The sequence below is a fragment of the Macaca mulatta genome, chromosome 20 (genome assembly GCF_049350105.2).
Source record: "Macaca mulatta isolate MMU2019108-1 chromosome 20, T2T-MMU8v2.0, whole genome shotgun sequence".
Lineage (NCBI taxonomy): Eukaryota > Metazoa > Chordata > Mammalia > Primates > Cercopithecidae > Macaca > Macaca mulatta.
In genome coordinates, this window is record NC_133425.1 from 47,490,895 (window position 1) to 47,511,541 (window position 20,647).

Here is a 20,647-nt window from a genome sequence, read left to right on the forward strand (position 1 = left end):
GTTTATTGAAGGACATCTTGATCATTTCTGTGTTTTGACAGTTACAAATAAAGCTATATAGACACTAATGTACAGGTTTTCGTGTGGACATAAATTATCTATTCATTTGGCTAAATATCCAAAACAGCAGTTGCTGATTGTATTGTAAGAATATGTTGAGTTTTGAAAAAACTGCCAAACTGTTTTCTAACGTGGCTGCAGCATTTTGCATTCCCACCAGGAATGAATGAGAGCTTTTGTTGCTCCACATCGTCCTCATCATTTGTCAGTGTTTTGGATTTTAGCCATTCTAATTTATAGGTGAGTAGTGGTATCTCACTATCCTTTTAATTTGTAGGTCCATAGTAAACTATAATGGTAAGCATCTCTTTGTATGCTCGTTTGCCACCTGCATATCTTTTTTGGTGAGATATCTGTTCAGGTCTTTTGCTCATTTTTAAAGTTGGCTGTTTTCTTATTGTTGAATCTTAAGAGTTCTTTATATTTTGGATACTAGTCCTTTATTAGATAAGTTTTTTGCAAATATATCCTCCCATTCTGTAGTTTGTCATTTCATTCCCTTGACAGTGTGCTTGTAGAGCAATTTTTAATTTTAATGAAGTAGGTCCAACTTACCAATTTTTTTGATGGATCACAATTGATTGATCACAATGTTGTTTTATGGATCACTAAGAAATCAGTGCCAAACCCAAGGTCACCTAGATTTTTTTGTTGCCTTCTAGGAGTTTTATAGTACTGTAGTTCACATTTAGGTCCATAATTTATTTGAAACTAATTTCTGCAAAAACTGTAAGATCTGTGTCTAGATTCATTTTTTAGCATGTGATGTTCAGTTGTTCCAACATCATTTGTTGAAAAGACTATTATTCCTTCATTGAATTGTCTTTGCTCTGTTGTCAAAGATCAGTTGACTGCCTTTGTGTAGATCTATTTCTGGGTACTCTATTTTGTTCTGTTAACATATTTGTCTCTGTTTTCACCAATACCACAGTGTCTTGATTACTCTAGCTTTATAGTATGCCTTGAAGTTTGTTAGTGTCAGACCTCAAATTTTGTTCTTCTTCAATATTTTTTTGGCTATTTTGGGTCTTTTTTATAATCTGCTTGTTGACAACCGTAAAATGATTTGCTGGTACTTTGGTTGGTACTGTATTGAATATATTGATTTATTTGGGAAGAACAGACATCTTGATGATGTTAAGTCTTCCTATTCATGTACATGTAATATATGTTCATTTATTTAAATATTCATTAATTTTTTCATCAAAGTTTTGTCATTTTCTTCATATAGATCTTATATATATATTTTTAGATTTATACCTAAGTGTTTCATTTTCTTTTTTAGTGCTAATGTAAATGGTATTGTGTTTTTAATTCAAATCCTGTTGTTTGCTGGTATATAGGAAATCAGTTGACTTTTGTATAGTAGCCTTGTATCCTGCAACATTTCTATAAGTGCTTAATAGCTCCAGGAGTTATTTATTTATTTATTTATTCTTTGAAATTTTCTACATAGACAATCGTGTCATCTGCTAACAAAGAAGGCTTAATTTCTTTCTTCAAACCTTTATATATTTTATTTCCATTTCTTCTCTTATTGCATTAGCTAGGGGTTCCAATATGATGCTGAACAAGAGTGGTGAAAGCAGACATTATTACCTTGTTCCTGATCTTAGAAGGATACCATCTATTTTCTCACCATTATGATGTTAGCTATTGTTTTTTGTATATAATTCTTTATGAAGTTGAGGAAGTTCCCGTTTATTCCTAGTTTACTGCGAGTTTTCATGATGAATGAGTGTTGGATTTGGTCAAACTTTTTTTCTGCAACTACTTATTTGATTTAACTGATTATATAATTTTTCTTCTTTGGCCTATTGATGTAATAGATTATATTCATTGATTTTTGAATGTTGAACTAGACTTTTATACCTAGAATAAATCCCACTTGGCTATGTGCATAATTCTTTATATTGTTAAATATTGGCTAGTACCTTATTGAAGATTTTTGCATCGATGTTTATGAGAGATATTGGTCTTTAGTTTCCTCTTTTTGTAATGTTTTTGTCTAGTTTTGGTATTATGTTAATGCTGTGTCATAGAACGTGTTAGGAAGTATTCCTTCTATTTTCTGGAAGAAACTGTAAAAACATAGTAGCATTTCTTCCTTAACTGTTTGGATTCACTAGTGAATACATGCAGGTCTGGTGCTATCTGTTTTGGAAAGTTATTAATTATTGATTCAATTTGGTTATAGATATGTGCCTATTTAGATAATCCGTTTGTCCTTGTGTGAGATTTGGTTATGTCATTCATGAAGTTGGTTCATTTTCTCTAGGCTATCAAATTTACATAAGAGTTATTCATAATCCTGGTATCTTTTTAAAGAGTAGATCTTTGACAAATATTTACATTTATTTTCTGGTTACTGGAATAGTGTGGATGCTTCCTTGATTTATCTTTGTTGAGCCAATTTTAACAACTCATCTTCTTAGGAAGTTATTATTTTGATCTATATTTTTAAATGTATTGACATAATGTTGCACGAAATATTTCTTCTAGCTCATCTAATCTCTTAACATTTATATTTCTAACTTCTGTTTTATTTTAAAAGTTGTAGTTCTCTTCCTTCTTGTCTCTTCTTTTAAATACTTTCAAGGAAGAGGGGGTAACTTTAATGCTCTGAAGAAGTTTTTGGTTATTAATTGCATTTTGTTTTCTAATTTATTAAATTCAGTTGTTATTATCATTAGTTATCTAATAATTTTACTTGGATTGTGTTGGTGTTATCTTTAGTTTCATAAGTTAAATATTTAATTTATTTAAATTTTTTACATCTTTCTTGTTTAATAACCAAAATATCCACAATGAGGCTACATACTTTTGTAAATGATTTGTAACCTTGGGTTTGAGTTGCTCTAAGGTTTGTATGTTTTAGAATTTCTTAAGATTTTCTTTATGGTAATATGATAAATATTGACAAATGTTTCCATAATAAAAAAGAACATGTATTTGCTATTTGCTATAGATTATACAGTTTTACATATGTTTATTACATGTGCTGGTTAATAGTTTCCATTTCTTACTTTGCTCTCTTCACTTTCACTACATTTAAAGATCTAATTCTCTTCACTTTCCAGAAACAACTTTTAGAGATTTTTTACTTCAGAAGTCTAAACCCAGAGGATCTAGACATATGACCAATCATATTAGATTTTCAAAGTTTGTCCTGGCTGCCTTTCTCCGATGGAAGAATGTGTGATTGTTCTGATGGCCATTGGCAGTTTCCTGTCAAGGGAACACAGACTGATTGTTTACTGTATAAACGAGTTGCTGGGACACACTGAATTTTCTGGGTTAGAATTTGATCTCCACACAACATAAACAGCAAAACAGAAAAAAGGGAAAAATTATTTTCTTTTGTGTTTCCAAGGAATGAGATCTCAAAGGCTACAATGTAGCCATCCCATGAAACAGCCAATAAACACTCAACAGCCAACATCTCATCTAGATTCATTCTCTGTAATATCCTCATCAACCTGCTACTCTGCATCCCACCATCATCTCTGGTCTGTCTCAAGGCCCAATTAATTCAGACCAGGGCCCATGTAAGAACTTCCTAACTGATGGTTCTGCTTTCTATCTCTGTTCCTTCCTGTCATTTAACCGCAATAATCTATATTCCTAAAGCACTACTCTGAGAACAGCGTTCCCTTAAAATCTCCCTACACGATGAAGCCAAAACTTCTTAGACACTAGATTTCTTTGATAATAGGACTAGCCCTCCTTCCCAGCCTTCTCAACCTACCCCTTTCCATTAACCCTCATGATATCCCAGTCATAAACTCATAAACTGCATACCCATTTTTTACTTTCTCATCATGAAACATTGTTAAGCCGAAAATCTTTTGTTTCCTACATTAAAAATTGGGATACCTAAAGTCATGGTTCCATAAGTACCTTGTGATGTACTAGGCATTGTAGCAAATGTTCTACATGTATTATTTTCACTTAATCTTCACAACATTTCGATGAGATAGGCATTGTTATTGTCACTGGCCATTAAACACACAAGGTCATGGACACTTAGAGCAGCAAAGTCTGAATCCAATGCTTATTGGGTTAAGCATTATGCTGTACTCTTCCTTAATTACCCTGCCAGGACCAAGAGAATCCTTTCAGCCTAGACTAATCACTCACATAAAATGGGCACTCATTATATAGTGAATAAATGGTTGAATGACTAAGGAAATGTGAAAAGACATCTTAAAATGCTTTAGAAATGGTAAATTACTATGCAAATATTATATGTCATCCACAAAATCACTATCATTAAGCTGCCTTTATGATGAAAGTTGATACCTTTTTTCATTTATTTCTATGCCTTGTATTAATATTTGCAAAGTGAAAACATTGATCTAGGTTTTTGTCAATTGTTTTTCCTCCAAAGCCAAGCAGAAACTTCATCTTCTATCATGTGAACACCTCGTCCAATTGGCAAATATTGACAGTAAGAAAACATCATGTTGAAATTAGCCTTCTATTCTTGTATATTATTGAAAAATCAGAAGTACAAGACCAAAGGTTGCAGAGGAGCTGTGTGCGCACACCTGTGTGTGTGTGTGTGTGTGTGTGTGAGAGTGTGTGTGTGTGTGCGCGTTTGCCCAACGTTTTCAAACATTTAGTTTTACTACATTTCCTCTTTCTGACCTGGTACAATCTCAGACTGCATACAAGCAGCAGATGTCAGTGTTGTGCAACTTTCAGGCTGACTGCTTGCAGAGGCAAGCTGTTCTTTGTTGCTTAGAGACAGAATCAACAGTCATTTGTACCCACAAACAAACACCCTTAGGTGCTAGGTAAATCGTAGGCGTCCCCCACAAAGAAACTGTAATTTGAGAAATTACACAACAACTTATCAAGATGTAGCTGTGATTCAAAGGTTGCAGAGGATGGGCACAGGATAAATAGCGGAACCTATCGCATTTTGCTGGCCCAGAAGGAGATAGGGACACCCAGAAAGCACTGGTTTGGCTCCTTTTTCACAACTGTTGTGAGCCAGAGCAAAGGAAGGTCAGACTAAATCAGCCTTGTTTGATGAAAGAACAGTGCTTTCTATTTGCAAACCATGTGGTCAGATGGCCAAACTCCTAATATGTCCTCAAAGCCCAACATAATCTGGTTCCGGACTGATTCTATAACTTTCTTGGGAGCCACTCTGTCTCCTTTCTCTCCGCTGCAGTCACTGCATTCTTCCCAGCTCACAGGCTCTGCTTGTAATGCTCTTGCCACACGCCCCTGTCTCTCCTTGAGTGTCTACTCTTCAGATCTCAGCTCAAATGTCCCTTTATCCTGAAAAGTCAGGTTCCATACATTAGGTCTTCCTTTTATGGTCCCACAGTACCCTCCATAGACTTATCACAACTTTCAATTATATATGTGTCTGATTGTTTAATTAATATCTGCACCCAGCTCCAATAAAAGTGCCAATTCCATAAAGGTAGATTATGTGACTTTTTTGCCCATTACTGTTTCCCTAGTACCTAGCATGGTACACGGCATATGGAAGATTCTCAATACATAAATGTTAAGTTAAAAAAACAAAAAAAGTTAAAAGGTGAATGAATGGATAAATAAGTAGATTGGTGAATGAACAAATATGTGAATTGATTCCATCTACTCTTCCTCTGAATAGACAACGATGTACCAGTGAGTGAATACAAGGCAGACTGGCTTAAGAAGAGGAGAGTATCTCAAATACCTGGAAATAGAGTGATCACTATTGTTCCAGGATTCTGAGAATAACTCAGCAGGTTGAGAGATTGACCTGCACAAATGGATTCTGACTTGGGCCTACATTCTGGTAGCAGAGCTTGAGTTCTCCCCTGCAGCAATGAATTTCTGTCTAGCACTTCTGAATGCAACCATCGCATACTGGTCTTGTACCAGTAAAGAAAGGGGATCAGGTTGCAAATATGTGAGGACTACAGGCCTTTCTTCAGAATAATGTATTTGGAATGTATCATGTGAAAGAGAAGAGCTTGTAGACAAAGAGAGAGATAAATGGGTTGAATTTTTTCTTTTACAGTATATACCCAAAGAGAAGAATCTGGCTATTTTTCTTTCTTCCACAAGATGGGGCAATCGGAATGAATTTAACTACAAAGGAGGACTCACCAGTAAATGTGTTTTCCATGTTAAACAGCACTATTCGGTCAACCAGAAAAATGGAGCTGGTTTTGAACTTGTTTATGCAACTGTATAGCATTTCCTGAAAACAGTAGGCCTGGGATAGACAACAGTTAGACTGGAGGGGAAACCCTAGGGCACATGTCCACTCCATATTAGAGTCAAAGGGGTGCTGCCCAGCTTCCAGAACCCCCAGCATTCCAGCCGCAGGGAGTTGTAAGGGTCTCTGGCTCAGAAACAGGTGCTGCAAAATTGACCAAATTTACCATGCAGAAACATTTCCTCACATTAGAAGGAAATTCTAGATGAGATATAATGATGTCTACTTTGAACTAAATTATTGTAATATAATCAATCACGGTGTACAAATTCTAGTTCTTAGTATCTTAGTCTGCTGCTTACAGTCTACAAGATGATTTCATTCAGTGGAATATTCCACAATGCATTAAATCAGGCCCTATATAAAATAATTATGACACTAGAGTTTTATTATTCTACCTATGACCTATTTGCAAATAGGTCCATGTCTCACAGGGTCCCACTGAATCACATTGTTCTGGAGAAAAGAATGCCTCTTCCTGAAGCTCTCTCGCCTGTGACCCACCCTCTCATTGGCTCAGACGGGGTTAAGGGTCCATCCCTAAACCAATCTCAGCTGGGAAGATAGGCGTGGCTTATTGCCTTAACCCAATCAGAATCCCTATGCTGAAGCCAATTGCACTCAAACCCTCCTTGCTAAGAATGGGAGAGCTGTGCATTATACAAAAAGAAAGCCAGGAGAAGGAAAAAATGGGGAGATCATAAAATATACCTATATTTTTTGGAGTTTAACAAATTATAAAACATCGTCTCTTTTAAGTTTATAAAAATTTATGAGAGTCCTAGGCCAATCCTGGTTGATATACAATTATTTTTAAAAAGCAATAAACCATTGTAAAATATTCTGAAGAAGGCCTTAGGCATTAGCTTTAGAAAACTTAAAAACTAAATTCATAGATATTACACGAGCTACACTTGGTGCCTAAAAAGCAGAGGATTGCTCAGTAACCCTGGAGAATTCAGACATTTAGAGCAGGCAAGTGTTAAGAGGTGGGAAAAAATACCAAGAACAAAAACATCCACTTAGGTTGAAAACTTGCTAGATCCTTTATATAAACACCGTCAAGAAGTACTATCCAATAAAACCTCCGAGGGCATTCTGTCTCCTCAACCACTAATTTTTTCAAGCCCCTCTGTCCTCATTACTACAAGCATTTGGAGTGACAGGACCTCCCTATCTCACAAGGTTTTGTGACAAGTAAAGGCAAGAATGTGCATAAAAGGCGTTGTTAATGTAAATGCTCACAAATGTAAGAATTATATTGCTGAGAATTTTATGCATAGTTTTTAAGATGCTGTAGAAAAAAAAAAAAAAGACATATCTACCAAAAAACAGGTTCTACATTGACCTTAACAAATGAGTGGATGTCAATTACATATAGCTCCCTTGCACCAACCTCCTATTTTCCCACTTCATTAATCTCAAATCTCTCAGATGTTCGCCTAATGCATTCCACATAGTACACTCTGAACTTCTTGCACAACCCAAATAGTATACATGGATCCATATGCCTGTTTTCAGGATTGTCTAATTGGCCTCATTTGCACAAGAAATTATTAAGAACTCTCTAATAAAAGTCGAAAATGTTGCCACACTTTGTTAAAGAGCTAAAGGTTCTGAAATGCAATGCCTGTCACCGCTTTATGATAGAGCTGAATCTGAGAGAAAAAACTCTTACAAACCCTTATTGAAGGATAATTTTCCCAACGGACACAGTCTTAGGAACAGCTGGTACCAGGGACTCCAACGCCACCCAGATTCTCTCTTTTCCCCAACTCTGTTTCTCTGCTTACTGGCTTCATTCTTTCCATGCAAACCAGCTTTCTCAACACAGTGAAAAACACGGCTGTCTAAGCTTCCATGGCTGTAAACTTCTGTCTCCTATTTCCAATTTGAAAAATTTTGGGAAGAGATTGGCCTACATTGGGTTGGATGTCCAACCCTTTATCAATCAATCATGTCCAGGGTATAAGATCTGATCAATGCATTGTAACTGTAAACAAATATGTATAGTTGGGAATATAGGAGCTCCACCCCCAAAAAAAGGGCCTAGTTTTACAAAATAAAAGAATACTTTGTCCTGGTAGTGGTTGTCCTGGGTAGGCAAAAGATTAGTGTCCACACAAAAAGGCAGAGTTAGTAAAGACATGAGTCTGCCCCTGTAAAACAGGACCAGTCAAAAATTTCCCCAGGTCTGAGTTTTGTTTACTCTATAATAAGAAGAAAACACCTGCCTATTTCACCAAACTGTGGCAACAATCGCCTGAAACGTGTGTGCATTGTAACTTCAAAAATATTACAACATTTCAAGGTATGAATGTGGCTATTACTATCTATATAGGTAACTAAATTTCCCATTTTTCACACTGATGCCTGGAGTCAGACTGACACAGCAAGTAGTTTGAACAAATTGAAGCTCATCTAACATTACAGGCTGTGAGTACACTCCTTCTCAAGCCATATTGCCGTCCAGCTGTGTGTGGTTATTATGCCAAGTTCATCAAGAGATATTTGAGCTTCTCAGGGAGCAGGAGTAGGGGCAGACAGAATGAGACTCAGATGGAAGGAAATAACTCAACCAAAAAAACTCTGGTTAGTTTACTTCCTAGAGAACTTCCTTCTACTTTCCAAACTCTTAGTCACTGTTCTATCTTCCAGACAATTATCAGCTAATTAATTTTCATGTGGACAAAGATCACTGTTTAATAGGTCAGCAGTGTATCACCTTGAAGTGAAAATCAGCAAAGGAAAGAAGGGTAAATGATAAAAGGCATCAATAGTATGATGTCTGTCCTAAATCAACACTGGGAATAGGGGTTCAGTCACTGGGCACCAACTTTACTGCTAATGAATGATGAGTGACTGACTATAATACCTAAGGCTTGTTATTTCTGTGCTACCTTTCTCTTTACATAATATCAAAGGGAAAGTCCCCAAATAATGATAATACATACCACTTATATTGCACACTATAATTTCCTAGGCATGTTGCCATATGCCATTTATCTAAAATGGTGCACTTACGGTCTATTAGAAACATCACTGAACTTGCGAGCCTTAAGTACTTGCCACTTAACCAGTTTGGTGGCCTTGGGAAAAGTCTTGACTTCCATTTCTTCATTTGTAAATTGGGGATAATAGTATATTTTTCAACATGTTAGCATGAGGCTTGAATGCAATGATTTATAAGTTCTTTGTAAAGTGTGACATAAACATGAATAATTTTTCATAAGGACCTAGTGAAAATCTCAGTAAAGGATGCAATGAAAGTAAATCCTATGTTTGAACTTAATAAAACTTGGATTCAAACAATGCCAAGGGCTTGACCCAAAGTCACCCACAGGTAGCTGAAAGGTACAAGGCTTCCAGTTCCAAGCCCTCTTTCCTATACTGCCTCACTGATGATCCACCAGGGGTGGACATCAATATCTTTTTTCTGAAAATATATCCTTTATTCTATTATGTAAGCTAGGAAAAGAAAATGTAACTGAAGACATAGAATGAATCATCCAGCAATTAGTTACCCTGCATAACGCCTCTGATAATACATAGAACAATGGCTGTATTTCTTCAGCACATAATGTGTGTCAAGCACCAGACTCAGCAGTTTACATGCACTACATAATTTAATCCTCAGATTTACCCTATGAGTTAGGTGTGATTAGCGTCCCCATCTTGCAGATGAAGAAGGTGAGGCACATGGGAATTAAGTATCCTGCCCCAAATCACTTAGCGAATGGCAGAGTGAGTATTCAACACAGACAAATTAGCTTCTGTGTCTGTAGTCCTAACCATTATGCTAGGCCATCTCCCAAGGACACCAAGCCTAGTGCACCATCTGATTCTACCTTTTAAAAACTCAAACAAGAGAAAGATGGATTTTATCTAGAGTTTTGAGCTGTATCTCACGTATTTCCAGAGGTTTTCCGACCAGTTTCTGGCTTCATACTGCCCAGCATTGATCTGAAATATCCATCTTATCAGCATTGATCTCAGGGGTTTAAAATCATTTCGAAGGCTACAAAGCAAAGCACTTGTCCTTCTGGGCAGCCCCACCTCCTGTCTTACTTTGTCAGTTTTAGCAAATGTGTGTTCAGGCACAGTCAAAGGCCCCGAGCAGAGACTCGCCAGGCTCAGCACCATCCTTGCCTTTCCCATGTGGGAAGAATCCTTCTCCAGAAACAAGGTTGGTCTTGGAAGTTGACTGTTCCCCAAATGGCAGGAGAGAGCAGCATAAGGGAGTCACACTGAAAGTCATTTTAAATTATGCAAATTCAGCGAATACAGAAAGAGAAAGAAAATTTAAATCAATGATACTAGACCATGCTATATATTAGAATCACCTGACAAAGCTTAAAAAACAACTACCAAAACTTGGCCCACCCTGGAACAGCTAAACCAGAATGCTTGAGGACAGGACCTTGCTTTAAATCCTGCAGGCATTTTCTACACTTGGCCAGTGAACTTGAGGTAGGAACAACTCTTCCTTTGGTCTCAGTTCCCAGGGGCCTTTCACAGTATGACCATCGCGCTGCACTGAGTGTAATTCATAATACAGTATAAAATTGTATTTAGCATATAAAATTATTATGTGCTAAACATTACTGAATATATTACACATTTATAAATATATTTAGGTATATTTAGTGGTTGTTTTTTTTTCACCAAGACATCAGTAGTACAGGTTTAAACTCAGAAGCAGCAATAGGGTTTGCTACTGTATCAAGTTAGCTGAAGGATAAATAGAGGAAATGTACGTATCACACCATCTTAAACTAAGTGGGAGGCTAGGCAGCCACCTAAATACGCATCTTTTTTTGTCCCCTCATCTATTCAGGACAAGTATAGCTACTGCACGTGAGTACCAATGTGAGTTCACCATCTTTATATGGAGAACCTGCAGCCTCAGTTTGCTGCCAGTCTTTAGACTTTCTGGTCTCATGAGTCATCCCCAAACTCATTGTTGTCCCTTTCCAGGAATAGTCTCACAGATGGGAGTTAAAGAGCACACAGGTAGACATACCAACTCTGTAGTTTCAAAGAGCTGGTACTATAAGAAGACCTGGTAGCTCTTGACTCAGTTTTATCTCTATCTCTATTTTTATCTGTCTCTATCTCTATCTATCTCTAAATCTATCTATCTATCTATCTATCTATCTATCTATCTATCTATCTATCTATCTCTATCATTTACCTATCTATGAAGAGAGATACTACCAAGCAAGTAGACTGTGAATACCTCTGTATTTGCAATATTTTGGAGAGTACTAGCTGCTGTGAAACCTCATCTCTAAGGGAGTTGCAATTTCGCAATTAAAATTAAAAATTTATTTCTACCAGTTAGTTCTACTGAGATTCAATCAGTAAATTTAGCCTTCAGCCTGGCCGATGAGAGGTTCTGATTTAATTGGGCAATAGCAAGATAATTTAGAGATGCATGAAGCACTATAATGCTTCTCTGGGGAGCACATGCAATTGCTTACTTCTTTGTGCCCATTACACAGAGGCACTGGGAAAAGACCCGGAAGAGCTGTAAGAGAAAAGGTGGCGCTGCCATGGATTAAGCACTCCCAGCACTGACCGGACTAGGGGCTTTGCTGGCCACGTCATTGAGGAGCAAGACCTACACCTGGGCTCCTGAAGCTTCCTGGCCAGGCCAATCAACAGATTCCTAAGACTCCTGCCCTGGGTTTTGAAGGCCATAAGCAGCCCCAGGTTCTTATTTGTCAAAGGGCACACATAAGGATCTCAGTCCTTCACGCTTGGTGGTTACTGTGGCTGCGTGTCTCGAAGATGGTCCCTGCTCGCTGCTGGGCAAGAGGCCCTTCCTAAACATCAGTTGTCAACATGAAACCAGTTTTGTTATGGGCAAGATGGTGTTTCCTTCTCCCAGTACCAGCACTTTGCTAAACCATATGTCCACAGGCCACACAAGTCTTATTTATTTATTTGTTTATCTTTCCAGAAATGAACTCAATGGGTCTGCTGAGACTCAAAGGCCAAAAAAAAAAAAAAAAGGATAAAAGCTATCGAGTACAAATAGTCCTGTTTTAAAAGCAGGGGGTGGGGCCCCGCCTGGAGAACAAAGCCCTACTTTGAAGACTTAGCGATTCTAATTTGGAGCCATTTCCCACTCCCAATTCCAAATCTGCATCATTAAACCATGAAAGAGTGAAGAGTAATAATTGTGAGCACGCTGAGTATTTCTTAATGATTTTCTGTCTTATACCCAAAGCAAATAAGCCAAATGCTTACTCAAAGCCTAGGGCGGGGAGTAGGGTGGGACTTGGTTTTGCAATTTCTTTTTTTTTTTTTCTATAGTCTTTCTTCTTCCACCGAAAGTGTCTATAAAATTTTTAAAGGAAAGTAGGTTGCTAAAATGTACTTAATTTGCCATGATAGATTGAGTCCATGCTTCAGTGACTGTAATTGAATCTGTGACCTATTTCTTTAGTAAAGTAGAAATAGTCTCTGGGGTTTTTGTCACTACCATCTTTTAATGAAATTCAAAAAGACTGTCAAAATGTCTACACTTTTTCTTCTGGTTGTTAATGTTATTACTTTACAATTTGTTACTTTTTAATTAATCTTGATAAATGTGTACACACTCTACCTGGCCGTTGGAAATGCTAGACATTGATTTTTCACTCCCTTAAAGCCAAGCAAAATTAACAGGACAGAAAGGGCACAGCAGCCAGGAAAGGTCTTCATATATATTTGGTTGCGCTTTTAAAAAATATTTTGAGGCATCAGTTTAAGGATCTGCCCCCAAGAAGAGGGGGTAGTGGAGAGTCAACAGCAAAAGGCTGAGGGGCTCTGCCCATGGCTGTCCTCTTGGTGCCACCACTAACTCCTCCCACTTTGCTTAAGGGCTGCAAATGTGGTAAGCCAACAGCCTGGGGGAGCAATATTTTATTGACAAAATGTAAGAGAAAATATGTTCGGTTGCTTTTAAGCAGTGGTGTAGGAGGGTGTTACAGAACCAGATGGTCTAAGTTAGTCTTTCATTTGCCAGGATGATGGGAAAGCACTGCCTTGCTCTGCAACTGAAATGGTGGTGGCCACTTTGCCAATGGACAGTTGGCTGTGGTTTCCAGGGACAGTTGTTCCTCCAGATGCGAAGTACCCAAGGCTCTGAGTGAGTTCTGAAACTCATCTGCTAAGGTGTCTGGGGTGGGAGTGGGGAGTATGCCTTCAGGTATTTGCCGTGATGGTGTTAAAAGGGAAGTTTTGCAGCAGTTCTCAAAAGTGGCCCAGATCACAGCATCACTTAAACTACCGAATCTGAAATCTGGGCATGGGGCCCAACAATAGTTCTGTTGATCACTCTATTGTGAACCATTAGGCTAGTGAAAGGAGTTAAGGTGGCTGGAGGCTGGAGGTGCGGGTAATGGATGGAAGATGAGTCACATTGGAGTGAGATTGTGAACTATCAGGAGTGCTCATGTTACCTAACTATACTCAGGGCTTTTCTATGTCTTTTCCTGTGATATTCCTTTGGCTAGAAAGCATCATCTCCCACTTCCTGTTTACCTCTTCCCTATCTCTATTTTTCAAAGTCTTAGCCATTTTCCAATGGCATTTGGAGTATCTCTTACCCTATCGTCTTTTCTGACTACTTCAAAAGCATTTGGTCTGTCTTCTCACTGAAACCCCAAGGCTGTGACTTTTCTTGTAGCATCTAGATTTAGCTTTATTTCTCTAGAGAACAAATCTTTTGAGGACAGGTGGTCTGCCTGGTCATTAGTGGATGCTGGTAATGCCTATTATGATGCTAGCAACATAGGAGATGTTAAAATGACTTTTGAAACATAGAGATTTTGATTCAGTTGAATATGTAGACAACCACTAGCTAATCTCTATTGGCTTGGTAAGTATTCCAGTTCTCCCGTTTGTCTGGTAATCAAAGTAGACCTCCACTCATGAACCAATGAATGGATCACATGGTCAGAAGGTTCTAGAAACACAATGGTTCAGTTTGACACACACTTACTGAGTAGGCTGCCAAGTCTGATGCTCAGTGCTTGGAGATAAACAAAATACAGTCCTTGTCTTTGTAAAGCACACATTTTTAATGGGAAAAGAACACATAATCAGATCATTTCAATGTACTATGATAAGCAGAGAGCTATGCACAAAGATCGATGTGAGCAAAAACCACAAACTCCCTCAGTTCCCACTCTGGAGTTACAAAGAAAGGTTTGTCAGAAAAAAAATGTGTGTGTTAAATCTTGAAGAATGAGGAAGAATAGCACGGAAAAGAGTACAGAAGGAAGCTCTAATAAAGAGAACAGCACAAAGGCATGGAGGTATAAACAGTGTCTTGGTAAGAAGGGGAGGGCCTCATGAATGGTAAGTACTCTGGCATTGGTAGACCATAAATTTGTAGTTGGTGATTGGCAGAAGGCTATGTCGCAGAGCAGGGAACCAGTCACAGAGGGTTTTGTAGTCCATGCTAGGAAATTTGGAATTTATTCTGAAAGATTTAGAGAATAACAGGAGTAGTGGTTAGATTTGCATTTTAAATAGATCATTCTGGCTCCAATGGGAGGAGGGGTTCAAGGAGATGAGGCTGGATGGTGATGAGAGAGGACAAGATGAGCCTTGGGCATTTGCAGATTTCCCTGGGGACACAAAGTAGGATTCACTCTCAAATCAATTACAACAATGAGTTATTTCTTATTAGGAGGAAAACTTAAGCAGAGTACAAGTCTGAGTGAGACACGGCAGGCCTTACCCCTGGTAAATGCAAGGATAGCCAGGCTGGTTTGGATAAGAATAAGCTCATCTTGTATGAGTGGCCACTCTGCCCCACCTCATTTGATTAATAAGAATTTCCAGCCTGTGGACTTGAACCTAACAGACCATGATGACTTGAACAGGCATTCATCAATCACTATATCTCCCGAAACCTCCAGACAGACTGACTTGGAGTCATAACTATTCCCTCTTTCATTCTTGCCATCTACACATTTATAATTTCTTAGTACATTTCACTTGATCAGCCAAATAGTCATTTTTTACATACTTTCCTATAGCAAATACTGGAAAGAAAAAGAGGTGTTTACACCTATCTGTTCTTCATGCAGAGATTTAAACTACATGCAATAATAATCACAGCATTGGTATTGCTGCTGAGTAATTTAAAGTCCCAAAGGGCAGTTTGTTCCCATAATCAGGCCCCTGAGGTCCTAGGTGTGTAGAGAGAGAAAAGAAGAATCCTGAAGAATCTCATCACTCAATGGAAAATTAACATTTAAAATGTTTCTTATAGGATTTTGTGTTGTGGAAAATACTCATCACCAGCATTGTCCTAATGATTCACGATCAGTGGGATCATAATTTGTGAGTGCTGGTGTCATCTGCAGGAACACAGGCTCAACATCTTGTTCAAGGGTACCAGTTGGTAAGCTCCCGAATTTAAACCTAAGACATGGATTCTACTGCCTTACTCTGCTCTTCATGTCACACTGGAGCAGAATAACTTGACTCAGGATGGTTGGAGGAAGAGAGGTGGAAGAAGGCAGAGGAAACAGTGAAGATGGAAGACTTTGTTTTGGATTTTTACAGAATCTCTACTCTCAAGTGGTCCATTTTCTTGGACTACTATCCAGAGATAAGATGAGAATAAAGGGACAAAAAAATTGACTTCATATTTAATCAGTGTGAAACCCCACTACTTATTCAAATTCTAGTTTAGCTTTAAGACCTAGCACAGACTTGTAAACCTTCTTTCACTATTAGAGCTTTCAATCACTTACTTTTTCTTAGAACCTATGGAAAGAGATGGCAGACAACCCAGCATTTAATGACATCCTGCCACTTGATGTTTACTGTTAGCTGTGCTTCATCAACAATGCTAAAACGTCTGCTATACAGAAAAATAAATCCACCAGAGTGGCTGAGTCTTCCAGATAACTGATGGTTTTCTTTCTTAAGCCCAAGCATTTTTAAAATTGTAAATATTTTGGCAAGAAGAACATTTATGGTGTATCTTATACATCTCTGTCTTCTTAAACACAGTATGTTAAGCACGTTTTTGCCATCCATTATTGCACTGTGCCTTATTATTGGTACCCTTGTACTTAATGCCCTCATAGTCTGAAGCATATTGTCTTTTATCTATTTGTTTTTCAAATTTCTCCTCCTATTGCTGAGGCTTTCAGCCATTACTGTGCCTCCAATGGGAATCTTCACTCTGACGCAATCTCAGCTCACTGCAACCTCTGCCTCTTGTATTCAAGTAATTGTCCTGCCTCAGCCTCCTGAACAGCTAATATTACAGGTGCATGCTACCATGCCAGGCTAATTTTGCATTTTTAGTAGAAATAGGGTTTCACCATGTTGGCCAGGCTGGTCTCAAACTCCTAAGCCCAAGTGATCCACCTTCCTAAGCCTTCCAAAGTTCTGAAATTACAAGTGTGAGCCTCCGTGCCCAGCCTCTAATGGGAACCTTCTATCACCTTCCAACTCACTGTTCCTAAAGCATCATGAACTGGGAAATCAGAAAATAAAGATTGTTAAACACACGGGCAAAGTATGAGTAAATAAGTCTCTAGTCAGGGCCAGAGGAACAATTCCATTATTTGGAATGATGAAAGGTTTGATCAAAGATTCATGTCTTTTGACTATTTTTAGTTGGAGAAATTTCCCGAATAGCTGAGTTCTGAAAAGGGGAAATGTTCCTGGAGATAAAATTCATCAGGTAATGTTTTTACAGTATCCAACTCAGTGCCAAGGGCACGGCAGACTCTGCACAAGGGCACAGCAGACACTGAATAAGTTACTTGGTGACTACAGTGTCCTCAACTGCAAAAAGTGTCCAATAATGACCAATAGAGTCTTTGTGTTACCTGCTATTTTGATTGCCCTCAAGATTTCAGGCAGTGATAAAAATGAACACAACATCATTTTGATATGGTATCTTTGTAAGCAAAATTAAATTCTCTTTGGAACACGAGTACATGTAAGCAAAATGATGTTGTCCAACTAACTTTGAATAAATAGTGCTGCAACATCCAAAGACACAATGGATTGAGTAACCTCTAAATCAACTGCCCTTATAAATGAAGATGGTCATTGTTAAAAAAAATCTGAATGAATGCGCATAATATACTTAAGATAGGTTCTGGTTAATGTAAAGAACACCTGAGGAAAAGAATGAAACTGAAAAAAGAAAATGGCATCCAAACTTTTCTTCAGACAAACAACTTCTGTATCAGTTTTCAGGGTTCGTCATACTGTTTTATTTCAACTCTTTATGGAGAGGATATAGGGGGAATGTCAAGAAATGGCTCCAAAAAAGGAAAATATATGAGAGAATAATTTTTCTTGCTCTGTTTTAGCTTATTACATCATTGTATCAAGCGTAAGGCATCAGTGAGTTTTGGAAATTATGCCACCTCGACAGACCAGTACAGTGATGACGATGGAGATTTCTGGCTCCTGTAGTCTTTGCCCACCGTCTTCTGAACCTGCTTTTTAGCATTTTAGAAGAATTGAGAGGAGCTCTAGAAACTACAGTTCTGACCATTCAAAGGCTATCATCTGGGAAGTCTTAATGACTACATGGTTAGACTATCATATTTTTGCCCCAAGGTACTAATTGAGTCTCAAAGGTAGCATTCAGCATCCTTTCCTACTGAGATCTCATTATGCACGTGTAATGTGAGTAAACAATGAGATTCTATTAAATTGCTTTCCTCCCTTTAAATTAGCCTTAATACAGAAAGGGAAGGGACAGGGTGCTTATTCTTACAGAGATCAAGTAATTAATTTTGTAGGTTCTATGAAATATTGAAGGAAATCATGCAAATGAATTTGCAAACAATTAGAACAGGAACTACTCAAATAAGTGTATTTATGAAAAAAGATATAAAGCAAATACAGATCAGTTCATTAGTCTCATGGAGTTTCTTCATCTTGGTAAGAGTGTTGTATACGTGACTAAAGTGCTAAATAAAATCTTAGATAGATGTTTATTAATTGCTAGATGTTGACTTTTACTTTTAAAATCACTTTCAGAAATTCTAACATTGGGTTCAGTTACCATTTTAGTCCAATCTCATACCTAGAAGAAATTGTGTTCATAACCATAATACTCTCCCCTTCTTTATTTATATAGAATTTCAGGGTTTTCAGCTTATTTCACAATCCAGGGACATTACAAGCACTTCAGTTAGAAATGCTATATTTTTGCAAAGCAAAGCTTGAAACAAAAACATTTTGTGGTTAAACATTCATTAACTAGAAAATGTAACCCACACAAAAAGCACAAACCCAGAGCATGTCAGATAATCAAGGTTTAATCAAGGTTTATTGTAGTATCTATTATTTAAAACTAGAAGCTAAATACATAAGGGCCTCTCTCTGGTTTTGTGCTTCAAATATTTATACACATGCTTCCAAATGCTCTAGCATTAGCATTAGGGAAATATAATTTACAGGAGGAAATATCTACATATTGCTCCTGTCAACTTCTGTGTATTTTCCCCACAATCATTTGAAATCACTTGAAATTAGTCTTGTCAGCATCCAACCTTGACCCTAGGACAGGGTTTCTCCTCCTCAGCACTATGGGCATTGTGGACTGGATAATTCTTTGTTGTGGCAGTGGCTGTCCTGGGCACTGTAGGATGTTTAGCAGCACCTTTAGCCTCTACCCATTGGAAGTCACTAGCATTTCTATAGGTGCCAGTAGCATGTCTCTAGACATTGCCAGACGACCCTGGAAGAACAAAAATTTCTGACACAAAATAATGACTAAAGACATGACATTAGAGATCTTTGGCACAATAAGGAGAGCTCCAACATGTACAGTGACTGGTAGCTTATGGCGTGGGGAGGGATGACAGAAAAAGAAATTAAAATACATGATTAGTAGATTACTGAATTAAAGGAAAGAAACACTTAATTGGGAATAGAAAGGCCTATTCACATGCTGAAGAAACATCAAGACATAGTTTGATAATAAACTTCAAGGATTAAAAAAAAAAGATACAAAGGAGAAAAAAATTCTGCCTCAGACTTAACCAAATAGATGCTATAAGATTATCAAAAAAAGGTTCTGTTATTTGGGTGAGTTACCAAAATAAGGCATTCTTCTTTGCTTAAGAGGTGGGGCCCATGACACAGGGGGAGCCTCTACTTTGTTAGATCACTGCTCAAGTTCTGGACCACAAACTCGGGTATTGGCAGTTGTTTACTATTCCTAGTGGATACCCCCAGTGGATTCACTTATAGAGGTGGTTTGAATGCCTATTATTTCCCAGGAGCAAGTCAATTACCCTACTCTCTTACCAACAATGCTTTTACATATAGCCAGAAGTGTCCATTTTTATCTTCAATAAATTTTAATCTTTACTAAGCTTTTATCTTCCCTCATTAGGAATGAGCAGGCTTTTGCTGGTTAATTGGGCGTTCCTATTTCTTTTTATGTATTGCCTCTGTGCACGCTGCCCATTTTCCTACCACGTTTTAAGTTGGACTGCAGTTGCTCTTTGTGAACTGTCAGATGTGTTGAGAGAATGGGCTTCTCCAGAGTGTATTTTATCTTTTGAATTTGCTTCTGGTGTTTTGCTGAACTGAAGCTTTTCATTTGAACATGGTCAAATCCTTCAGACTTCTTCACAACCTCCGGGTATCTCATCTTCCTTGGAAAGGTCTTTATATCACTCTGGGATTATGATATTCTTATACTTTTAGTATTAACATGGCTGAACTGCAACTGATGACAGGAAATCGGATGCTTCTGACCCAGTGAGCAGAAGAACCCTGGGAAAAGGATGACCTTTTTTTCAAAGGGCTAAAAATGTAAAACATACAGACCAAACAGCAGAAAACTGAAAATCCAAGGTCTAAGGCAGAACTTCTTCCCTACTTAGAATTTGTGAACTGATAGAAAGGACAAAGAAGCATACTTTAAGGTCTACAATCAGCTAAGCTGCCTTATGGTATACTATGCATGCATATCTGCATATGTATATACACAAAACTGGCAACTTAATGATGTAAATAGGCTCTTCTACATGCCTAGAAAGAGAAGAAACTCTGACAAAGCCCATAATTCTTTCCAATTTGGCATTCTTTTAAGTGCCCAATACCAATATCTCATGGTCTTCATCATCAACTGGGACTCTCAGATTAAACTTTCTTGATTCTGAAATTTTATAACCATCCACTCTATTCCCTTCTTTCCCCAGTAGTCTAGAAAAGGCCCAAAATAAAGATTTTTCTAAACTACCCCTCCTGATCAACCCCCTACCCTACCTCCCTAGATTAAGTTCCTCTTGATTGATGGAGTTTTTTGTTTTTTGTTTTGTTTTGTTTTATTGAGACGGAGTCTCACTCTGTCGTCCA

General features: G+C 37.8%; 2 long non-coding RNA genes across 2 annotated transcripts in view; both read right to left on the reverse strand.

Moving 5' to 3' along the window:
* Nucleotides 1–20,647, reverse strand: part of LINC02911 (long intergenic non-protein coding RNA 2911) — a 67,614-nt gene that overhangs the window by 41,610 nt on the left and 5,357 nt on the right. The gene's annotated exons all lie outside the window — the stretch shown is intronic.
* On the reverse strand, nucleotides 18,580–20,593 carry LOC144337942 (uncharacterized). Its single transcript, XR_013411598.1, has 3 exons — nucleotides 20,558–20,593; nucleotides 20,209–20,320; nucleotides 18,580–20,062 (listed from the first exon to the last, which is right to left on the reverse strand). It is a non-coding gene; the product is annotated as an uncharacterized LOC144337942 (long non-coding RNA).